We start from the raw sequence: 23190 nt of genomic DNA, 5'->3' as shown, positions 1-23190 counted from the left end.
CCCTTTGCTTAATACACAGGTGTAGTGGAATAGGGGCTGTAGTTTGACATTTGGACAATTATAACAACGTTTTCCCTCACTCCGCAGTGCTACTTCCCGTTTTCTCTGCAAGGTCTCCCAGTTTCCCGTTTACCTTGCGCCTGTGCTCTCACAATTTCTTGGAGTGGGCGCTAGAGGTGTGCGTCGGCCGTGTCTATCTTTAGCAAGGGCGGCGGGCGGTGGGGCAGAGTGGAGTGTGAGTGGGCTAGTCTTGGCTGGTGTGTGGTGTGGGCGGCCGCCTCACGTGTCAGTGGTGCAACCCGGGATCTGTGTCCCCCCCCTCCCCCTCTCCTCAGTAGCCACAGTGACCCCCCAACGTACCGCAGTGCAAACAGTCACCTCACCAATACCCGCTTCTGGATTACCTCAAGAAACATCTACTCCACTGGATTTTACACTCACCGCCGCCCAGCATCATTCCCGCTCTCTCTTGTCTCCTCTCGCTCGCGCGCTCTCTCTCACTCTCCCTCCCTATCTCTAACTCTTCCTCCCGCTTTGGACTACATTCTGTTCTCCTGCTGCTCTTTCTCCTGACGCTGCGTCTCCTGCTTCATCTCCTGCTGCTGCTGCCGTCGACGCCGCTACTGCTGGTGAGTGAGTTCTTCCCCTGTATTGATGCTCTTACTTTCACTCTCCGCTCCTCAGGTGCAACCTCTTCCACGTTGGTCTCTGCTTGGCTCCTGCTTCCCGCTGGCATGTGCCCACTTGTCCGTGTTGTGCCCACTTGTCCATGTTGTGCCCCCTTGTGTGTGTTGTGCCCACTTGTCCGTGTTGTGCCCACTTGTCCGTGTTGTGCCCCCTTGTCCGTGTTGTGCCCCCTTGTGTGTGTTGTGCCCCCTTGTGTGTGTTGCGCCCACTTGTCCGTGTTGTGCCCCCTTGTGTGTGTTGTGCCCACTTGTCCATGTTGTGCCCCCTTGTGTGTGTTGTGCCCACTTGCCCATGTTGTGCCCACTTGCCCGTGTTGTGCCCCCTTGTGTGTGTTGTGCCCACTTGTCTGTGTTGTGCCCCCTTGTGTGTGTTGTGCCCACTTGTCCGTGTTGTGCCCACTTGTCCATGTTGTGCCCCCTTGTGTGTGTTGTGCCCACTTGTCCGTGTTGTGCCCACTTGTCCGTGTTGTGCCCCCTTGTCCGTGTTGTGCCCCCTTGTGTGTGTTGTGCCCCCTTGTGTGTGTTGTGCCCACTTGTCCGTGTTGTGCCCCCTTGTGTGTGTTGTGCCCACTTGTCCATGTTGTGCCCCCTTGTGTGTGTTGTGCCCACTTGCCCATGTTGTGCCCCCTTGTGTGTGTTGTGCCCACTTGTCTGTGTTGTGCCCCCTTGTGTGTGTTGTGCCCACTTGTCTGTGTTGTGCCCCCTTGTGTGTGTTGCGCCCACTTGTCCGTGTTGTGCCCCCTTGTGTGTGTTGTGCCCACTTGTCCATGTTGAGCCCCCTTGTGTGTGTTGTGCCCACTTGTCCATGTTGTGCCCCCTTGTGTGTGTTGTGCCCCCTTGTGTGTGCTGTGCCCACTTGTCCGTGTTGTGCCCACTTGTCCATGTTGTGCCCCCTTGTGTGTGTTGCGCCCACTTGTCCGTGTTGTGCCCCCTTGTGTGTGTTGTGCCCACTTGTCCGTGTTGTGCCCCCTTGTGTGTGTTGCGCCCACTTGTCCGTGTTGTGCCCCCTTGTGTGTGTTGTGCCCACTTGTCCGTGTTGTGCCCCCTTGTGTGTGTTGTGCCCACTTGTCCATGTTGTGCCCCCTTGTGTGTGTTGCGCCCACTTGTCCGTGTTGTGCCCACTTGTCCGTGTTGTGCCCACTTGTCCATGTTGTGCCCCCTTGTCCGTGTTGTGCCCACTTGTCCATGTTGTGCCCCCTTGTGTGTGTTGCGCCCACTTGTCCGTGTTGTGCCCCCTTGTGTGTGTTGTGCCCACTTGTCCGTGTTGTGCCCACTTGTCCATGTTGTGCCCCCTTGTGTGTGTTGTACCCACTTGTGTGTGTTGTGCCCCCTTGTCTGTGTTGTGCCCCCTTGTGTGTGTTGTGCCCCCTTGTCCGTGTTGTGCCCCCTTGTGTGTGTTGTGCCCCCTTGTCTGTGTTGTGCCCCCTTGTGTGTGTTGTGCCCCCTTGTGTGTGTTGTGCCCCCTTGTCTGTGTTGTGTCCACTTGTCCGTGTTGTGCCCACTTGTGTGTGTTGTGCCCACTTGTGTGTGTTGTGCCCACTTGTGTGTGTTGTGCCCCCTTGTCTGTGTTGTGCCCCCTTGTGTGTGTTGTGCCCCCTTGTCTGTGTTGTGCCCCCTTGTCTGTGTTGTGCCCCCTTGTCTGTGTTGTGCCCCCTTGTGTGTGTTGTGCCCCCTTGTGTGTGTTGTGCCCCCTTGTCTGTGTTGTGCCCCCTTGTGTGTGTTGTGCCCCCTTGTGTGTGTTGTGCCCCCTTGTCTGTGTTGTGCCCCCTTGTGTGTGTTGTGCCCCCTTGTCTGTGTTGTGCCCCCTTGTGTGTGTTGTGCCCCCTTGTGTGTGTTGTGCCCCCTTGTCTGTGTTGTGTCCACTTGTCCGTGTTGTGCCCACTTGTGTGTGTTGTGCCCCCTTGTGTGTGTTGTGCCCCCTTGTGTGTGTTGTGCCCCCTTGTGTGTGTTGTGTCCACTTGTCCGTGTTGTGCCCACTTGTCTGTGTTGTGCCCCCTTGTGTGTGTTGTGCCCCCTTGTCCGTGTTGTGTCCACTTGTCCGTGTTGTGCCCCCTTGTGTGTGTTGTGCCCCCTTGTGTGTGTTGTGCCCCCTTGTGTGTGTTGTGCCCCCTTGTGTGTGTTGTGCCCCCTTGTGTGTGTTGTGCCCCCTTGTCCGTGTTGTGCCCCCTTGTCCGTGTTGTGCCCCCTTGTGTGTGTTGTGTCCACTTGTCCGTGTTGTGTCCACTTGTCCGTGTTGTGCCCCCTTGTGTGTGTTGTGCCCCCTTGTGTGTGTTGTGCCCCCTTGTGTGTGTTGTGCCCCCTTGTCCGTGTTGTGCCCCCTTGTGTGTGTTGTGTCCACTTGTCCGTGTTGTGTCCACTTGTCCGTGTTGTGCCCCCTTGTGTGTGTTGTGCCCCCTTGTGTGTGTTGTGCCCCCTTGTCCGTGTTGTGCCCCCTTGTGTGTGTTGTGTCCACTTGTCCGTGTTGTGCCCCCTTGTGTGTGTTGTGCCCCCTTGTCCGTGTTGTGCCCACTTGTCCGTGTTGTGTCCACTTGTCCGTGTTGTGCCCCCTTGTGTGTGTTGTGCCCCCTTGTCCGTGTTGTGTCCACTTGTCCGTGTTGTGTCCACTTGTCCGTGTTGTGCCCACTTGTGTGTGTTGTGTCCACTTGTCCGTGTTGTGTCCACTTGTCCGTGTTGTGTCCACTTGTCCGTGTTGTGCCCACTTGTGTGTGTTGTGTCCACTTGTCCGTGTTGTGTCCACTTGTCCCTGTTGTGTCCACTTGTCCGTGTTGTCTCCACTTGTCCCTGTTGTGTCCACTTGTCCCTGTTGTGTCCACTTGTCCCTGTTGTGTCCACTTGTCCCTGTTGTGTCCACTTGTCCCTGTTGTGTCCACTTGTCCCTGTTGTGCCCACTTTCCTATGGGCGCGCGCGCGCACACACACACACACACACACACACACACACACACACACACACACACACACACACACCTACACACCTACGAGCACAGAAGAGTAAGGGGAGACATGATAACCCTCTACAAAATTCTCAGGGGAATTGACAGGGTGGACAAAGACAAACTCTTCAGCACGGGTGGGGCACGAACAAGGGGACACAGGTGGAAACTTAGTACCCACATGAGCCACAGAGACGTTAGAAAGAATTTTTTCAGTGTCAGAGTAGTTAATAAATGGAATGCATTAGGCAGTGATGTGGTGGAGGCTGACTCCATACACAGTTTCAAATGTAGATATGATAGAGCCCAGTAGGCACAGAAATCTGTACACCAGTTGATTGACGGTTGAGAGGCGGGACCAAAGAGCCAAAGCTCAACCCCCGCAAGCACAATTAGATGAGTACAATTCGGTGAGTACACACACAGTACATCAATATATTGTGTGTGTGTCCATAACTCATTAAATATGTACTTTATATAAAGACAAAAATTTCGATAGCAAATTATTAAATAACTAGTTAATAAGTCAATATTGACTGCTGTTCATTGACACTGCGAGAAGCCAATGTGCTTTTTCGACATACCAAATATTTTTGCTAATAAAAATGGTTTACCCATAATCTTAGTTGTAAAGTATTTTCGTAATTAGAGGTCTGCATATTAAATTATTCAAGGCAAATTAAATACTGAAGACTTAGCCTATGAATTCGAAACAGAATAAGTCATACCTAACTTAATATTCAAATTTATTCATTTGAATGGATGAATTCAAATACTGCACTGTTTATAGTTTAAAATCGCTTACCCATATAATATGTGCTCAAATTTAAAACACTAATAAAGACTAAAACCTTACCTAACCTCACCGGGACCAATATACTGGGGTACAGTGCAGATTTGAACGGTACAATACTTTCAGAAAGATATGTAAAGTACATTACTGTACTTAAAGCAACTAATATTGTGTAGACTACATTTACCTATAATATAGTAATTATAATAATTCACTGTGTCGGGGGCAGGAAGCCAGAGTTAATTCATTCACGTTAGGCTTTTATCGCCTTAAATCCGCTAATTTTATTTAGTACATAACATTGGCGTTTGAGCGTTGCATTCTTGCAGGTCCTTAATTAAGGTGATAAAAAGTAATAATAGGTACATTGCAGCAAAATTTGCTCCTTAGTCTATCCCTAGGTAACATCCTTGCAGTCCCCGTGTGGCAACACTTGCTCCGCGCTTCCCCAGCAATTTGGCCTGGGTTCGTATCTTGGCCGGGGAGGATTGACTAGGAGCCAGTCCTTAACTGTACGCCTCTGTTCTCCCAGCAATTAATGGGTACCTGGTTGTTAAACGATTTGGCGCATCTTATTACAAGGAAAATTAGGATTAAGGACGACTTTGCAAGAAAGGATTAAGACAGGAATTCCCTTAAGTACTTTCGTATTTAATAATACGTCTTCAGAAGGATAGAAGAAGAATCCTTCTGAAGATATATTATTAAATATGAAAGTACTTGAAATTCCTGTCTTAATCCTTCCTTCATGGTCTGCCACTTTCACATTGTTCATCAGGTGTTAATTTCTTCGTGATTTAAACACACACACACACACACACACACACACACACACACACACACACACACACACACACACACACACACACACACACACACACACACACACACACTGAAAATGAACCTAATTGAGGCAAAACGTCTAAATGGGGATAGAAATGAAGAAGACAGAAATTCTTTTTTATACAAAGTGACAGGGACTGGAAAGCTTGTGAAATGGTACATAAAAACAAAGCAACAAGATCAGTAGTGGAAGGGGGAGTAAAGAGCAAAGGAAAAGGGAACATGTTCCAGAAAATTGTATATACCAACATAGATGGAGTGAGGTCAAAAACTTTGGAGTTGCAAGATATAATCCAGCTTAGGGTCCCAGATATTGTTGCATTATCAGAGACGAAACTTGAAGGAAATATAATAAATGAAGTCATATTCCCAAGAGGCTACTCAGTTTGGAGACGTGACAGGAAAACTAGGAAGGGAGGAGGAGTGGCTGTGCTGGTGAAAAAACACCTGAAGGTAAAAGAGTTAATATTTGAAAACCCTCGAGATATTGACATAATGGCATTGCAGGTCTGGAATCAGGATGATAAGCTGATAATTGTAAATGCCTACAGCCCACCAGCAAGCAACACATGGACAAAGGAAGAACTGGATGACAAACGAGAGGGCCTCATAATGGTCATGAGAGATATTATTGTACAAGCAGATAAAGATAAATCACGACTGTTGATACTGGAGGACTTCAACTTTAGAGCAATAGACTGGGAGGCCTATGAAGCAAGAACGGAGGACTTTTGGACATGCAGATTTGTGAACCTCATTCTGGAGACATTCTTGTATCAACACATAAAGCAGGCCACAAGAATGAGGGAAGGAGATGTACCATCAGTACTGGATCTAGTATTCACCAGGAAAGAAGAAGAGATATTTGACATCCAGTACCTTCCTCCCTTGGGAAAGAGTGATCACGTCCTGTTAGACATTGATTATGCTTTAAGATATCATTTAGAAGAAAATGGGGACATTGAAACAGTTGATAAACTCGATTTAAGGAGAGGACACTATGGGGAACTTCGAATTTTTTTTAATGAGTGTAATTGGACAGAATTGTTGCTAGGCAGGGAAGTAAATGAAATGCATGCCAAATTTTTAAAAATATACGAGGAAGGCACACAAACATTCATACCAAAACAGAGATGCAGGGCCAGAAAACAGGATTGGTTCGACAGAAATTGTGAGAGGGCCAGAGACCAAAAGACACAAAAATGGAATCAGTATAGGAAGAGGCCAAACCCCCAAACATACCAGCGATACAAAGATGCGAGAAACAACTATACGACAGTAAGGAGAGAGGCAGAAAAAAATTTTGAAAAAGGGATAGCGGATAAATGTAAAACAGAACCGGGCCTATTCTACAAATTCATAAACAACAAATTGCAGGTAAAAGATAATATCCAGAGGTTGAAAATGGGAAACAGATTCACGGAAAATGAAAAGGAAATGTGTGAAACATTAAATGAAAAGTTCCAAAGTGTGTTTGTACAAAATGAAATCTTCAGAGAACCAGACACAATAAGAATTCCAGAGAACAACATAGAGCGGATAGAGGTGTCTAGAGATGAAGTGGAAAATATGCTCAAGGAGCTCGGGAAGAACAAAGCAGCTGGCCCAAATGGCGTTTCACCATGGGTTCTGAGAGAATGTGCATCTGAGCTCAGCATTCCACTTCACCTGATCTTTCAGGCATCCCTGTGTACAGGAACTGTAGCAGACGTGTGGAAACAGGCTAACATAGTTCCAATCTACAAAAGTGGAAGCAGGGAAGACCCCCTCAATTATAGACCTGTATCATTGACAAGTGTAATAGTGAAAGTATTGGAAAAACTAATCAAAACTAAATGGGTAGAACACCTGGAGAGAAATGATAAAATATCAGACAGACAGTATGGTTTTCGATCTGGAAGATCCTGTGTATCGAATTTACTCAGTTTCTATGATCGAGCCACAGAGATATTACAGGAAAGAGATGGTTGGGTTGACTGCATCTATCTGGACCTAAAAAAGGCTTTCGACAGTGTTCCACATAAGAGGTTGTTCTGGAAACTGGAAAATATTGGAGGGGTCACAGGTAAGCTTCTATCATGGATGAAAAATTTTCTGACTGATAGAAAAATGAGGGCAGTAATCAGAGGCAATGTATCGGAATGGAGAAATGTCACAAGTGGAGTACCACAGGGTTCAGGTCTTGCACCAGTGATGTTTATTGTGTACATAAATGATCTACCAGTTGGTATACAGAATTATATGAATTTAGATGATTGTCATGCCCTTCAAGAAGACCTGGACAAAATAAGTATATGGAGCACCACTTGACAAATGGAATTTAATGTTAATAAATGTCATGTTATGGAATGTGGAACAGGAGAACATAGACCCCACACAACCTATATATTATGTGAGAAATCTTTAAAGAATTCTGATAAAGAAAGAGATCTAGGGGTGGTTCTAGATAGAAAACTATCACCTGAGGACCACATAAAGAATATTGTGCAAGGAGCCTATGCTATGCTTTCTAACTTCAGAATTGCATTTAAATACATGGATGGCGATATACTAAAGAAATTGTTTATGACTTTTGTTAGGCCAAAGCTAGAATATGCAGCTGTTGTGTGGTGTCCATATCTTAAGAAGCACATCAACAAACTGGAAAAGGTGCAAAGACATGCTACTAAGTGGCTCCCAGAACTGAAGGGCAAGAACTACGAGGAGAGGTTAGAAGCATTAAACATGCCAAAACTAGAAGACAGAAGAAAAAGAGGCGATATGATCACTACATACAAAATAGTAACAGGAATTGATAAAATCGACAGGGAAGATTTCCTGAGACCTGGCACTTCAAGAACAAGAGGTCATAGATTTAATCTAGCTAAACACAGATGCCGAAGAAATATAAGAAAATTCACCTTCGCAAATAGAGTGGTAGACGGTTGGAACAAGTTAAGTGAGAAGGTGGTGGAGGCCAAGACCGTCAGTAGTTTCAAAGCGTTATATGACAAAGAGTGCTGGGAAGACGGGACACCAAGAGCGTAGCTCTCATCCTGTAACTACACTTAGGTAATTACACACACACACTCACACACAGGCATGGGGTTCATCCACTGCAAATTTCCTCAAGCTCATCAACACCCAGCACAGACCACTGGAACATTATCTAACACAGTGCACAGTTACAAACCAATTAAGATTTCAACTTAGATTCAACAGAGCAAAAGAAATTGTTAAACACATATGGCAAAATCTTCCTGAAGCGACCATACGAGTCATAAATACTCATACTCCGCCCAAGTAAAACAGAAACAAGCAACACTTAGTGGGCCAGCCAGAGGCTTAGGGCCCGCGCAGGAATATCCCTGCAAAAAAAAAAAATACCCAGCAAAAATCTGCTATGAGAACTTACAAACTGGGACTGGGTTACAAACACCACACAGCCCCCTCTTATTAAATCCCTAAACATGCTAAATATACACTCACTCCATACATTCTCTCGTGCTGTTTATATGTGCAAGAGTTACATGTGCTCTTGTGCTATTTACATGTTGGCGTATACAAATAATTGCCACCAGAACCTAAACTCTTAACCTAACCTATGCTTAACTATACATAGAATTTTTATGTATAATACTATTAATTTATATATGAGAAGAAAATAATGTTTAATACACAGTATGTTAAAATTGCTGAATGCGTCTGGGGAGGACGGCCGCTGCTTTAAACAGCCTAATGTGAGGACGAGTTGTGCAGATATATATATATATTTTCGCTTAAACTTGAGATATCTTAGAAATAAAGGTTTAAATTGTTTTGAATTAGATTTAAAGGTTTAAAAATTAAACCTCTAAAAATTTAAAGGTTTTAAATTCAAGTTTTAATGTTTCCGTGGCGCAGTGGTAAAACACTCGCCCGGCACTTCACAAGTGCTCTTGCCAGGGTTTGTATCCTGGCCGGGGAGGATTGACGGCGCCAATCCTTAACTGTAGCCTCTGTTCACCCAGCAGTGATGGGTACCTGGTTGTTAAACGATTTGGCGGGTCGTATTCCGGGGAAAATTAGGATTAAGAACTTGCCTGAAACGCGTGCTTGCTAGTGGCTTTATAAGAATGTAAGAACTCCTGTATATATATATATATATATATATATATATATATATATATATATATATATATATATATATATATATATATATATATATATATATTTAAATAAATAGACATATGTCGTACCTAGTAGCCAGAATGCACTTCTTGGCCTCCTACTATACAAGGCCCGATTTGCCTAATAGGCCGAGTGATTTTCTTTTTTTCAACAAATTGTTTCTAATTGGTTTATTTGAATTATTATTATTATATTATATTTGGAACATAAATTATTGACTTAGTTATGTTAGTTTAAGTTACGTTATGCTAGGTTGGGTTAGGTAGAGTAGGTTAGGTTCGGTCATATATCTACATTAGTTTTGACTCAAATTTAAAAAAATGAACTCATACATAATGAAATAGATAGCTTTATCATTTCATAAAAAAAAATAAAAAAATATATAAATTCATGAATTATGCAATTATGCTTATTATGCAAATCGGGCCTTGCACAGTAGGCCGAGAAGTGCGTTCTGGCTACTAGGTACGATATATATATATATATATATATATATATATATATATATATATATATATATATATATATATATATATATATATATATATATATATATAATTAATATTGTAATATTTTGGTAGCAGTCTTTCTTGAAACATATGTTGTTAAATATGACCGAAAAGGTAAGATTAATAATTCTAACACAAATTTTCACAATATTTCTTATGTTTCTTTTCACTGTCTATGGTAATTGAAAAATCAATTCTCCAAAATTCATTTTTATATCTAGTTTGACGCGACGAATGAACGCGTTTCGTAATAATTTATTACATTTTCAAAGACTTTAGTTTACACACATAACTGTAACCTGTAAATACGCTGTTGTTTCAGATTTAGTTACTCAGAACGAAGTGTCCATGTAGCACGGACTATGGTGAGCCCGTTGATGTTGTAAACACGCAGATTCGTCCATACATATACTGGCATTTGGGTGAGGTGATATGGTACAACAGTTTTGAGTGAGGTGAACAAACTTGTGACAAACACAAGACAAAACACGGAACTATGGGTAATAATTTGATATAAGAGCATAAGAATGGAAGTAACTGCAGAGGGCCTATTGGTCCATACTTCCTCTTGATGCTTCTATATTCGTTCGGAGTCTTGAAGTGGGTAGAATATAGTTGTGCATTGATTGGCTGTTGATTGCTGGTGTTGACGTTTTGATGTGTAGTGCCTCCCAGATGTTGAGCCTCCTGCTATCGCTGTATCTATTGATGATTTCTGTGTTTGTTAAAATTTCTCAGGTGATAGTCTGGTTATGAGAGGAGATTATATGTTCCTTTATGGAGGCCTGTTGTTTATGCATTGTTATTCACCTAGAAAGAGACGTTGTCTTGCCTATATACTGAGTTCTTTGGGGCTTACAGTCCCCAAGTGGGCACTTGAAGACATAAACGACGTTTGTTTCCTTCAAGGCATTTTGCTTTGTGTCTGGAGAGTTTTTCATGAGTAGGTTGGCCGTTTTTTTGGTTTTATAGTAAATCTTCAATTGTATTTTCTGATTTTTGTCTGTAGGGATAACGTTTCTATTAACAATATTTTTCAGGACCCTTTCCTCCATTTTATGAGCTGTTGAAAAGAAGTTTCTGTAAAATAGTCTAATAGGGGGTACAGGTGTTGTGTTAGTTGTCTCTTCAGAGGTTGCATGGTGTTTTACCTTTCTTTTTATGACGTCTTCAACAAAACCATTAGAGAAGCCGTAATTGATTAGGACCTGCCTTACCCTACAGAGTTCTTCATCGACTTGCTTCCATCCTGAGCTGTGACTGAGAGCACGGTCGATGTAAGCGTTGACAACACTCCTCTTGTACTTGTCTGGACAGTCACTATTGGCATTGGGGCACATTCCTATGTTTGTTTCCTTATGCTTCCACTCAGACTGCAGTGTGGAAGCCTCCGCTCCTTTCCGTGACTGTTACATCTAGAAAGGGCAGCTTCCCATCCTTCTCCATCTCGTAAGTGAAACTCTACACAGAATTCCACTTAATTGCCTCCTTCAGCTTCAAGGTGGTGGCTGAGGTCCCCTTCTGGTGACTGGTGCACGTGGAGGTGAAGTGCTGACTGCAATACGAGGGTAGAGCAGAGCTGGGAAGAGAAAAGGGGATACTTTAGAGAGCAGTAACGGAGTGTCTTCCTGGGTCTTCATAAGGTACTGTTCCTATTCTCCCCCCATAATATCAGCTTCCTAAACGATGTTGTTATATTTGCAAGTGTGCAATATGCTGCCGATGTATCCTGTTTATGTGCCTCCGGTGTGAGTGTCGGAATTATATCCACTCAGATCCTTCCCTCTTTCAGATTCCTGTAGCTGCCTTCCCTGTATGGTGTAGCTGCCTTCTGGTCTCCTCTCTCCCCTTCCCATCTTCATTACCTTTCACTTGATGTTATTGAACTCCAGCAGCCATTTGTTTCACCACTCCTGGAGTTTGTCAAGTTCCTCCTGTAACTTCCTGCAGTCCTTCTTTGTCGTCACGTTCCTTATCAGCTTTGCATCATCCGGAAACATTGACCTGTCTGTGCTCACTTCCTCGGGCAGGTCGTTCACGTAAATTAGGAACAGCAGTAGTAACAGGACAGAGCCTTGTGGGACGCCACTTGTTACATTCCTCCAGCTGGAGACCTCTCTGACTGTGTTTCCTGTCCTTCAGGTACTCCCTTACCCAGTCCAGTGTTTTCCCAGTTATCCCAGCCTGCTTCTCCATCTTGTACAACAGTCTTTCACGGGGAACAGTGTCGAACACATTTTGGCAGTCTAGAAAAGTACAGTCTAGTCAATCATCCCTTTCCTGTCTTATTTTAGTAACCATATCACAGAACTCAGTCAAGTTTATCAGGCATGACTTTCCTTTTCTGAATCCATGCATGAATCCCAATTTTTGTCACATAGTCGATCTTCTCAAGATGCTCCACCATTCTCGACCTGATTACTTTTTCCAGCACCTTATAAGGTACACTTGTCAATGACCTCTTTCCAGACATCTGGGAGACTTCTGTCTCAAGTGTTTTATTACAAATTTTAAACAATAAGTGAGAGAATACTTCTGCAGCCTCCTTTAGCAGCCATGGTGAGATTAGGTCTGGACCCATTGATTTTGTCACATCTGGTGCCTCCAGGATTTTGTTCACTTCTTGTACAGTGACTACAATGCCATCCAGTATTTCCTCCCGTCTTTCTTCCTGCATCCTTGGTCTCCATGCTGGCTCTAATGTATAGACCTCCTGAGTTCCTCACGAACCTTATTGTCATTTTCTGTGAAGGCTCCCCTTGTTTCATCAATCTTATTATATGATCTTGCCCTGTCTTTTTCTCGTTATATTGACTATAGAACAACTTTGATTGGTCCTTAGCTTTGGCAGCAATATAATTTTCAATTTGCCTCTCTGCTTCTCTCCTAACTGGAGTGTATTCATTTCTGGTTATCTTTAGTGCCTCTCTATTATTCTCTGTTCCTAGTTCTCTGTACCTTTTCCAGACTTTTGTTTTTTCCTTTAACTTCCTTGCATTGATAATTGAACCAGGGGTTTACTTTGCTTGTTTCACCCACTTCCTTCTTGAGTGATCTGAACAGTTCCATTGAATGTGTGTAATCTCTCTTCTTCTTCAGTGGGTGTGTTTGTGTAACAAACTCTCCTTCAACTGCACTATCCATTCAAGCATGATAATGCATTGGGTGTCAGCTTCTAGAGGCATCTCATTATCTACATTTTTGACATGTGTTTCATTTTGGGAAGACACGAGTTCTAGTGTTGCTGGCGGGTCAGCTCTTCTTACACTTGTTGGTTCCGTGACGTGTTGCTTTAAGAAGTGTTTGTTCAGCACGTCTACCAATTTTGCTCTCCATGTCTCATCACCCCCTTGCGGGTCATTATTTATCAAGGCTATGTCTCTGTGGTTGAAGTCCCCAATATCAGGATTTCAGCTGTTGTTTCCCCTTGCTACTGTGGCTGGTTAGTCCATCACCTTTTGACAATTGTCGTTACATCTGTCGTATTCTGCCTTAGGCCTTCTATTGTTTGGAGGAGGATTATATAATGACTGCTACCACTATCTTCACACCTGCCACTGTTGCTATTGTATATGCTCTTGCTAGTCAGCTCCCTCTGCTAGCTTTACGTTTTCAAAGCTCCAGTGTAGCTGTAGCAACATACTCAACACCTTTTGTGCACCCTGTTTCTCCTTATTACTTGATACCCTGGTGGCAAGATTGCATTTCCTATGACACTTGACAGTTTCGTTTCTGTTATCGCAATCATGTGAGAATGCACTTCTGCCACTCTTTCCTCTAACTGTATTCCTTTATTTGCAATTCCATCTGTATTTGGGTACATTGCTTTTCTTCTACTCATGGCAATTGTGCTGTTTATGTGTTCCCAGGAGGGGAATGTGATCATATGGTAGTGTTCCCAGGAGGGGAATGTGATCATATGGGAGTGTTCCCAGGAGGGGAATGTGATCATATGGGAGTGTTCCCAGGAGGGGAATGTGATCATATGGGAGTGTTCCCAGGAGGGGAATGTGATCATATGGGAGTGTTCCCAGGAGGGGAATGTGATCATATGGTAGTGTTCCCAGGAGGGGAATGTGATCATATGGGAGTGTTCCCAGGAGGGGAATGTGATCATATGGGAGTGTTCCCAGGAGGGGAATGTGATCATATGGGAGTGTTCCCAGGAGGGGGAATGTGATCATATGGGAGTGTTCCCAGGAGGGGAATGTGATCATATGGGAGTGTTCCCAGGAGGGGAATGTGATCATATGGGAGTGTTCCCAGGAGGGGAATGTGATCATATGGGAGTGTTCCCAGGAGGGGAATGTGATCATATGGGAGTGTTCCCAGGAGGGGAATGTGATCATATGGGAGTGTTCCCAGGAGGGGAATGTGATCATATGGGAGTGTTCCCAGGAGGGGAATGTGATCATATGGGAGTGTATCCCTGTGTGACAGGAGGGGTGTGGTGAACCGGGTATTCTCGCCTACACATATACATAGAAGCTTTGATAGGCTGGTCTGCCCAACTATTGCCCCGTGTTGTACTCTCGGTGGCCAGACTTGCTCCTCCTGTGCCGTGTTTGTGCCACACTATGGTCTCCTTGTATTTATTTTCTCCTCAAGAGTTTCTGTTCTGCCTCCGTCTCCTGAGACACGTCCTGTCTCAGGAGGTGGCAAGGAGTAGTAATGGTAACAATAGTGGTAAAACTGACTTAAATTATAAACTATATAATATAAACGGCAGTGGAATTAATTTAATAGTATTTTTTATAATGGACGGAGGTAAAGCGATACATTATACCAAATAAGACATGTCTTAAAACAGCAAGTTAAGTTAACGAGATGCGCAATACGATAGTTCCCTCCCGCCCTCATATAGACGGGAGGGAACTATCTGGGAAAAGCACCAAACCATTACCACTATAAAGCACTGGGAAGGGGTTAGGATAAGGATTTGGGATGGAACGGAGGAAAGGAATGGTGCCCAACCACTTGGACGGTCGGAGATTGAATGCCGACTTGCATAAAGCGAGACCGTCGCTTTACCGTCCAAGCGAGACCGTCGCTCTGCCGTCCAACCCAAGGGGTGGGACATAGAGAAGACTAGCATCTCTAGCAACTTTTCTAGTCACCACAGTTATTAACCTTGTAGAGTGTGGTCAAAGTGCATCTACTCTTTCTATCTTATATTTAGCTCTTTTAGCCTTTTCTCTTAGTTCATCTTTCTTATCTCTTTTAACTGTGTCGTAGAACAGCATGAGGTGTGTCACTGTTCTTGCCGTAGTGTGCAGGTGTGGCCGCCATGCCACCGTTGCTGGTCCTCACGTGTGTGGTGTTGTGCTGCATTTGGAACGATTCTTTGGTAAAGTTCTTGAAAGTTGTTCTAGTGTTGGAAGTTTTTCATATGTTGCTGATGTTATTATATTGATATGTGCCTCTGGTGTTAAGACTCGTCATATATGTTTATATATACTGTATATATGTTGACCTAGTAGCCAGAACGTCGTACTCGGCCTACATTGCAAGGCCCGATTTGCCTAATAAGCCAAGCTTTCCTGAATTTATATATTTTTATAATTTTTTTCTTATGAAATGATAAATCTGGCTATTTCATTATGTATAAGGTAATTTGTTTAAATTTGAGTTAAAACTAACGTAGATATATGACGGAACCTAACCTAACCTAACCTAACCTAACCTAACCTAACCTATCTAAACCTAACCTAAACTAACACAACTACGTCAATAATTTATGTTCGTAATATAATATAATAATAATAATTAAAATAAACTAATTGGAAACAATTTATTGAAAATAAAAAAAATCACTCGGTCTATTAGGCAAATCGGGCCTTGTATAGTAGGCCAAGAAGTGCGTTCTGGCAACTAGGTACGACATATATATATATATATATATATATATATATATATATATATATATATATATATATATATATATATATATATATATATATATATATATATATATATATATATATATGTCGTACTTAGTAGCCAGAACGCACTCCTCAGCCTACTATGCAAGGCCCGATTTGCCTAATAAGCCAAGTTTTAATGAATTAATGTTTTTTTGACTACCTAACCTACCTAACCTAACCTAACCTAACTTTTTCGGCTACCTAACCTAACCTAACCTATAAAGATAGGTTAGGTTAGGTAGGGTTGGTTAGGTTCGGTCATATATCTACGTTAATTTTAACTCCAATAAAGTAAAATATAAACAATAAAAACAATAAAGTTTCGTAAAACTTATTACATTTTCAAAGACTTTAGTTTACACAATTGAATAGAACTTACACATCTCCGATTTGTTTATATCTACATTTGAGTGAGGTGGATGGGGTGAGGTGGTATTTAATAAGGTATTAATTTCATCAACACGAAACAATGGGTATTGAATAGAAGTGATTATAGAAAGCCTATTGGTCCATATTTCTTGATACTTCTATATTGGAGCGGAGTCTTGAGGTGGGTAGAATATAGTTGTCACAACTATATTCTACCCACCTCAAGACTCCGCTCCAATATAGAAGCATCAAGAAATATGGACCAATAGGCTTTCTACAATCACTTCTATTCAATACCCATTGTTTCGTGTTCTGTCTTGTGTTGATGAAATTAATACCTTATTAAATACCACCTCACCCCATCCACCTCACTCAAATGTAGATATAAACAAATCGGAGATGTGTAAGTTCTATTCAGTTGTATAAACTAAAGTCTTTGAAAATGTAATAAGTTTTACGAAACGCGCTCAAGTGTCGCGTCAGACTAGAAATAAAAATGAATTTTGGAGAATTGATTTTTGAATTACCACCAACAGTGAAAAGAAATGTACGAAAGATTGAGAAAATTCGTGTTAGAATTATTAATCTTACTTTTTCGGTCATATTTAATAATATATGTCTACAGGAAAGACTGCTACCAAAATATACTAATATATATATATATATATATATATATATATATATATATATATATATATATATATATATATATATACACATACACATATATATATACTTTAGTATATTTTGGTAGCAGTCTTTCCTGTAGACATATATTATTAAATATGACCGAAAAAGTAAGATTAATAATTCTAACACGAATTTTCTCAATCTTTCGTACATTATGCTTCACTGTTGGAGGTAAATCAAAAATCACTTCTCCAAAATTCATTTTTATTTCTAGTCTGACGCGACACGGGCGCGTTTCGTAAAACTTATTACATTTTCAAAGACTTCACAAATACACAACTGATTAGAACTTGCGTTTCCCTGATTTTATATCTACATTTGAGTGAGGTGGGAAGGGTGATGTGGCATTACATTTGAGTGAGGTGGGAAGGATGATGTGGCATTAACACAAGACAGAACACTAGAGGATATTAATAGGGTATTAAAAGTATCAACACAAGACAGAACAGAAACAATGGGTATTGAATAGAAGTGTTTGTAGAAAGCCTATTGGTCCATATTTCTTGATGCTTCTATATTGGAGCGGAGTCTTGAGGTGGGTAGAATATAGTTGTGCAATAATTGGCTGTTGATTGCTGGTGTTGACTTCTTGATGTGTAGTGCCTCGCAAACGTCAAGCCGCCTGCTATCGCTGTATCTATCGATGATTTCTGTGTTGTTTACTAGGATTTCTCTGGCGATGGTTTGGTTATGGGAAGAGATTATATGTTCCTTAATGGAGCCCTGTTGTTTATGCATCGTTAAACGCCTAGAAAGAGATGTTGTTGTCTTGCCTATATACTGGGTTTTTTGGAGCTTACAGTCCCCAAGTGGGCATTTGAAGGCATAGACGACGTTAGTCTCTTTTAAAGCGTTCTGTTTCGTGTCTGGAGAGTTTCTCATGAGTAGGCTGGCCGTTTTTCTGGTTTTATAGTAAATCGTCAGTTGTATCCTCTGATTTTTGTCTGTAGGGATAACGTTTCTATTAACAATATCTTTCAGGACCCTTTCCTCTGTTTTATGAGCTGTGGAAAAGAAGTTCCTGTAAAATAGTCTAATAGGGGGTATAGGTGTTGTGTTAGTTGTCTCTTCGGAGGGTTAGTTGTGTTAGTTGTCTCTTCCTCCGAAGAGACAACTAACACAACACCTATACCCCCTATTAGACTATTTTACAGGAACTTCTTTTCCACAGCTCATAAAACAGAGGAAAGGGTCCTGAAAGATATTGTTAATAGAAACGTTATCCCTACAGACAAAAATCAGAGGATACAACTGACGATTTACTATAAAACCAGAAAAACGGCCAGCCTACTCATGAGAAACTCTCCAGACACGAAACAGAACGCTTTAAAAGAGACTAACGTCGTCTATGCCTTCAAATGCCCACTTGGGGACTGTAAGCTCCAAAAAACCCAGTATATAGGCAAGACAACAACATCTCTTTCTAGGCGTTTAACGATGCATAAACAACAGGGCTCCATTAAGGAACATATAATCTCTTCCCATAACCAAACCATCGCCAGAGAAATCCTAGTAAACAACACAGAAATCATCGATAGATACAGCGATAGCAGGCGGCTTGACGTTTGCGAGGCACTACACATCAAGAAGTCAACACCAGCAATCAACAGCCAATTATTGCACAACTATATTCTACCCACCTCAAGACTCCGCTCCAATATAGAAGCATCAAGAAATATGGACCAATAGGCTTTCTACAAACACTTCTATTCAATACCCATTGTTTCTGTTCTGTCTTGTGTTGATACTTTTAATACCCTATTAATATCCTCTAGTGTTCTGTCTTGTGTTAATGCCACATCATCCTTCCCACCTCACTCAAATGTAATGCCACATCACCCTTCCCACCTCACTCAAATGTAGATATAAAATCAGGGAAACGCAAGTTCTAATCAGTTGTGTATTTGTGAAGTCTTTGAAAATGTAATAAGTTTTACGAAACGCGCCCGTGTCGCGTCAGACTAGAAATAAAAATGAATTTTGGAGAAGTGATTTTTGATTTACCTCCAACAGTGAAGCATAATGTACGAAAGATTGAGAAAATTCGTGTTAGAATTATTAATCTTACTTTTTCGGTCATATTTAATAATATATATATATATACATATATTCACATATATATACATATATATATACACATATATATATATACATATATATATATATATATATATATATATATATATATATATATATATATATATATATATATATATATACATATATATATACATATATATATACATATATATATTCATGTCGTACCTAGTAGCCAGAACGCACTTCTCACCCTACTATGCAAGGCCTGATTTGCCTAATAAGCCAAGTTTTCATGAATTAATGTTTTTTCGTCTACCTAACCTACCTAACCTAACCTAACCTAGCTTTTTTTGGCTACCTAACCTAACCTTACCTATATATATAGGTTAGGTTAGGTTAGGTAAGGTTGGTTAGGTTCGGTCATATATCTACGTTAATTTTAACTCCAATAAAAAAAAATTGACCTCATACATAGTGAAAAGGGTAGCTTTATCATTTCATAAGAAAAAAATTATAGTAAATATATTAATTCAGGAAAACTTGGCTTATTAGGCAAATCGGGCCTTGAATAGTAGGCTGAGAAGTGAGTTCTGGCTACTAGGTACGACATATATATATATATATATATATATATATATATATATATATATATATATATATATATATATATATATATATATGTCGTACCTAATAGCCAGAACGCACTTCTCAGCCTACTATTCAAGGCCCGATTTGCCTAATAAGCCAAGTTTTCATGAATTAATGTTTTTTCGTCTACCTAACCTACCTAACCTAACCTAACCTAGCTTTTTTTGGCTACCTAACCTAACCTTACCTATAAATATAGGTTAGGTTAGGTTAGGTAGGGTTGGTTAGGTTCGGTCATATATCTACGTTAATTTTAACTCCAATAAAAAAATTGACCTCATACATAGAGAAAAGGGTAGCTTTATCATTTCATAAGAAAAAAATTATAGTAAATATATTAATTCAGGAAAACTTGGCTTATTAGGCAAATCGGGCCTTGAATAGTAGGCTGAGAAGTGAGTTCTGGCTACTAGGTACGACATATATATATATATATATATATATATATATATATATATATATATATATATATATATATATATATATATATATATATATATATATATATATATATATATATATATATATATATATATATATATATATATATGTAGCAGTATTTCTTGTAAACATATGTTGTTAAATATGACCGAAAAAGTAAGATTAATAATTCTAACACGAATTTTCTCAATATTTCTTATGTTTCTTTTTATTGTCGATGGTAATTGAAAAATCAATTCTCCAAAATTCATTTGTATTCCTAGTCTGACGCGACGCTTGAACGCATTTCGTAATAACTTATTACATTTTCAAAGACTTTAGTTTACACACATAACTGTAACCTAACCTTAGTGACTGTGTCAGCACACACCTAGTGACTGTGTCAGCTCACACACATTAGTGACTGTGTCAGCACACACACCTTAGTGACTGTGTCAGCACACACCTTAGTGACTGTGTCAGCACACACACCTTAGTGACTGTGTCAGCACACACCTTAGTGACTGTGTCAGCACACACACCTTAGTGACTGTGTCAGCACACACACCTTAGTGACTGTGTCAACACACACACCTTAGTGACTGTGTCAACACACACACCTTAGTGACTGTGTCAGCACACACCTTAGTGACTGTGTCAGCACACACCTTAGTGACTGTGTCAACACACACCTTAGTGACTGTGTCAGCACACACACCTTAGTGACTGTGTCAGCACACACACACCTTAGTGACTGTGTCAGCACACACACCTTAGTGACTGTGTCAGCACACACACCTTAGTGACTGTGTCAGCACACACCTTAGTGACTGTGTCAGCACACACACCTTAGTGACTGTGTCAGCACACACACCTTAGTGACTGTGTCAGCACACACACCTTAGTGACTGTGTCAGCACACACACCTTAGTGACTGTGTCAGCACACACACCTTAGTGACTGTGTCAGCACACACACCTTAGTGACTGTGTCAGCACACACACCTTAGTGACTGTGTCAGCACACACACCTTAGTGACTGTGTCAGCACACACACCTTAGTGACTGTGTCAGCACACACCTTAGTGACTGTGTCAGCACACACACCTTAGTGACTGTGTCAGCACACACACCTTAGTGACTGTGTCAGCACACACACCTTAGTGACTGTGTCAGCACACACACCTTAGTGACTGTGTCAGCACACACACCTTAGTGACTGTGTCAGCACACACACCTTAGTGACTGTGTCAACACACACACCTTAGTGACTGTGTCAACACACACACCTTAGTGACTGTGTCAGCACACACACCTTAGTGACTGTGTCAGCACACACACCTTAGTGACTGTGTCAGCACACACACCTTAGTGACTGTGTCAGCACACACACACCTTAGTGACTGTGTCAGCACACACACACCTTAGTGACTGTGTCAGCACACACACACCTTAGTGACTGTGTCAGCACACACACACCTTAGTGACTGTGTCAGCACACACACCTTAGTGACTGTGTCAGCACACACAACTTAGTGAATGTGTCAGCACACACACCTTAGTGAATGTGTCAGCACACACACCTTAGTGACTGTGTCAGCACACACACCTTAGTGACTGTGTCAGCACACACACTCCTCACACAAGGACTGTCGCCTCAGCTCTCTAAGTTACACAGTTAGTTCCCTCCTTTTGCCCACCACATCTTCCACTGTGTGTATTTGTACTCAACTATTTGTACTTGTAGCCTCGATCATTAGCTCTTGCTCCCCGCCTTTCTAGCCGCCGGTTGTTTAAAGCAATGACTCCTGTCCTTCTCTATCATACCTAGTTTTCAAATTATGAATGGAGTTTACTTTTACAACGGGCTCCTGTAGTTCATTCAATTATCCCACTATTACGCTAAATGCAAACTTCCTTACATCTCTATGACTGTTCTGAGTCTTCCACCCATGACCCTTTATTCTATTGGCAATCAGCGTGAACATTTTCTCTATTTTGACTCTGTTAGTCCCCCTAAGTATTTTATATGTCTATATCATATCTCTTCCTTCTCTCTTTTTTTCTAGCATCGTCGGGTTCAGTTTTTTCGGTCGCTCTTTATACCCCATTCCTCGCAACTCTGGGACGAGACTCGTTGCAACCTTCTGAACTTTTTCCGGTTTCCTTATGTGTGTCTTCAGGTTGCGGCGCCATGATGGGGCTGCATACTCATAAGACTGGCCTCATGTAGGCAGTGTAAAGCGCCCTAAATGCCTCCTCACTTAGGTTTCTGAACGATGTTCTAACTTTTACTAGCGTAGAGTACGCTGCTGTCGTTAACCGATTTATATGTGCCTCAGAAGTTAGATTTGGTGTTACGTCCACTCCCAGGCTGGGGAGCCGGTGGCTGAGCGGACAGAACACTGGACGCGTGATCCTGTGGTGCCGGGTTCGATCCCGGGCGCCGGCGAGAAACAATTGGGAGAGTGTCTTTCACCCTGATGCTCCTGTTACCTAGCAGTAAATAGGTACCTGGGAGTTAGTCAGCTGTCACGGGATGCTTCCTGGGGGTGGAGGCCTGGTCGAGGACCGGGCCGTGGGGACACTAAAGCCCCGAAATCATCTCAAGATAACCTCAAGGTCCCTTTCTCACATCGTCACAGGTAGGTAGTTTCCCTTCATTGTGTACTGACCCTTTGGTCTGTCACTTAGTCCCATTTCCATAACCTTACACTTGCTCGTGTTGAACTCCAGTAGCCATTTCTCTGACCATCTCTGCCGCTTGTTCAAGTCCTCTTAGAGGATCCTTCAATCCTTATTTGTCACAGCTCTTCTCATTAACTTTGCATCATCCTCGAACATTAACATGTAGGACTCTACTCCTGTAGACATATATTAGAAATAGAATTGGTCCCAGCACCGATCCTTGAGGTACTCCACTCGTTACTGTTCGCCAGTCTGACTTCTCCCCCCAGACTGTTACTCTCTGGCTCCTGCCTGGTACATAGTTCCTTACATATGTTAAGGCTTTTCTGCTTACTCCTATGTGCCTCTCAAGTTTGTATTGTAATATCTTATAGGGTATTCTGTCAAGGGCTTTTTGGCAGTCCAGAAATATGCCATCTGCCCAACATTCCCTGTCCTGCCTTATTCTTGTTACTTTATCATCGAACTCCAGCAGGTTTGCTGGGCATAATTTCCCTTC

The 23190-nt window shown here is 41.9% G+C and overlaps 1 protein-coding gene across 1 annotated transcript in view; it reads left to right on the top strand.

Annotated features, from left to right (window-relative positions):
- Positions 1 to 291: 291 nt before the first annotated feature.
- LOC123756005 (rho GTPase-activating protein 45) overlaps positions 292 to 23190 on the top strand; it is a 975988-nt gene continuing 953089 nt past the window's right edge. Inside the window, exon 1 of the mRNA XM_069300005.1 lies at positions 292 to 629. The gene's annotated coding sequence lies outside the window, so the exon portion shown is untranslated. The remainder of the gene's footprint in view (positions 630 to 23190) is intronic.

This window comes from Procambarus clarkii, chromosome 43 (genome assembly GCF_040958095.1).
Source record: "Procambarus clarkii isolate CNS0578487 chromosome 43, FALCON_Pclarkii_2.0, whole genome shotgun sequence".
Lineage (NCBI taxonomy): Eukaryota > Metazoa > Arthropoda > Malacostraca > Decapoda > Cambaridae > Procambarus > Procambarus clarkii.
The sequence above is the reverse complement of the archived record's forward strand: the minus strand, read 5'-3'. Positions and strand labels throughout refer to the sequence as shown.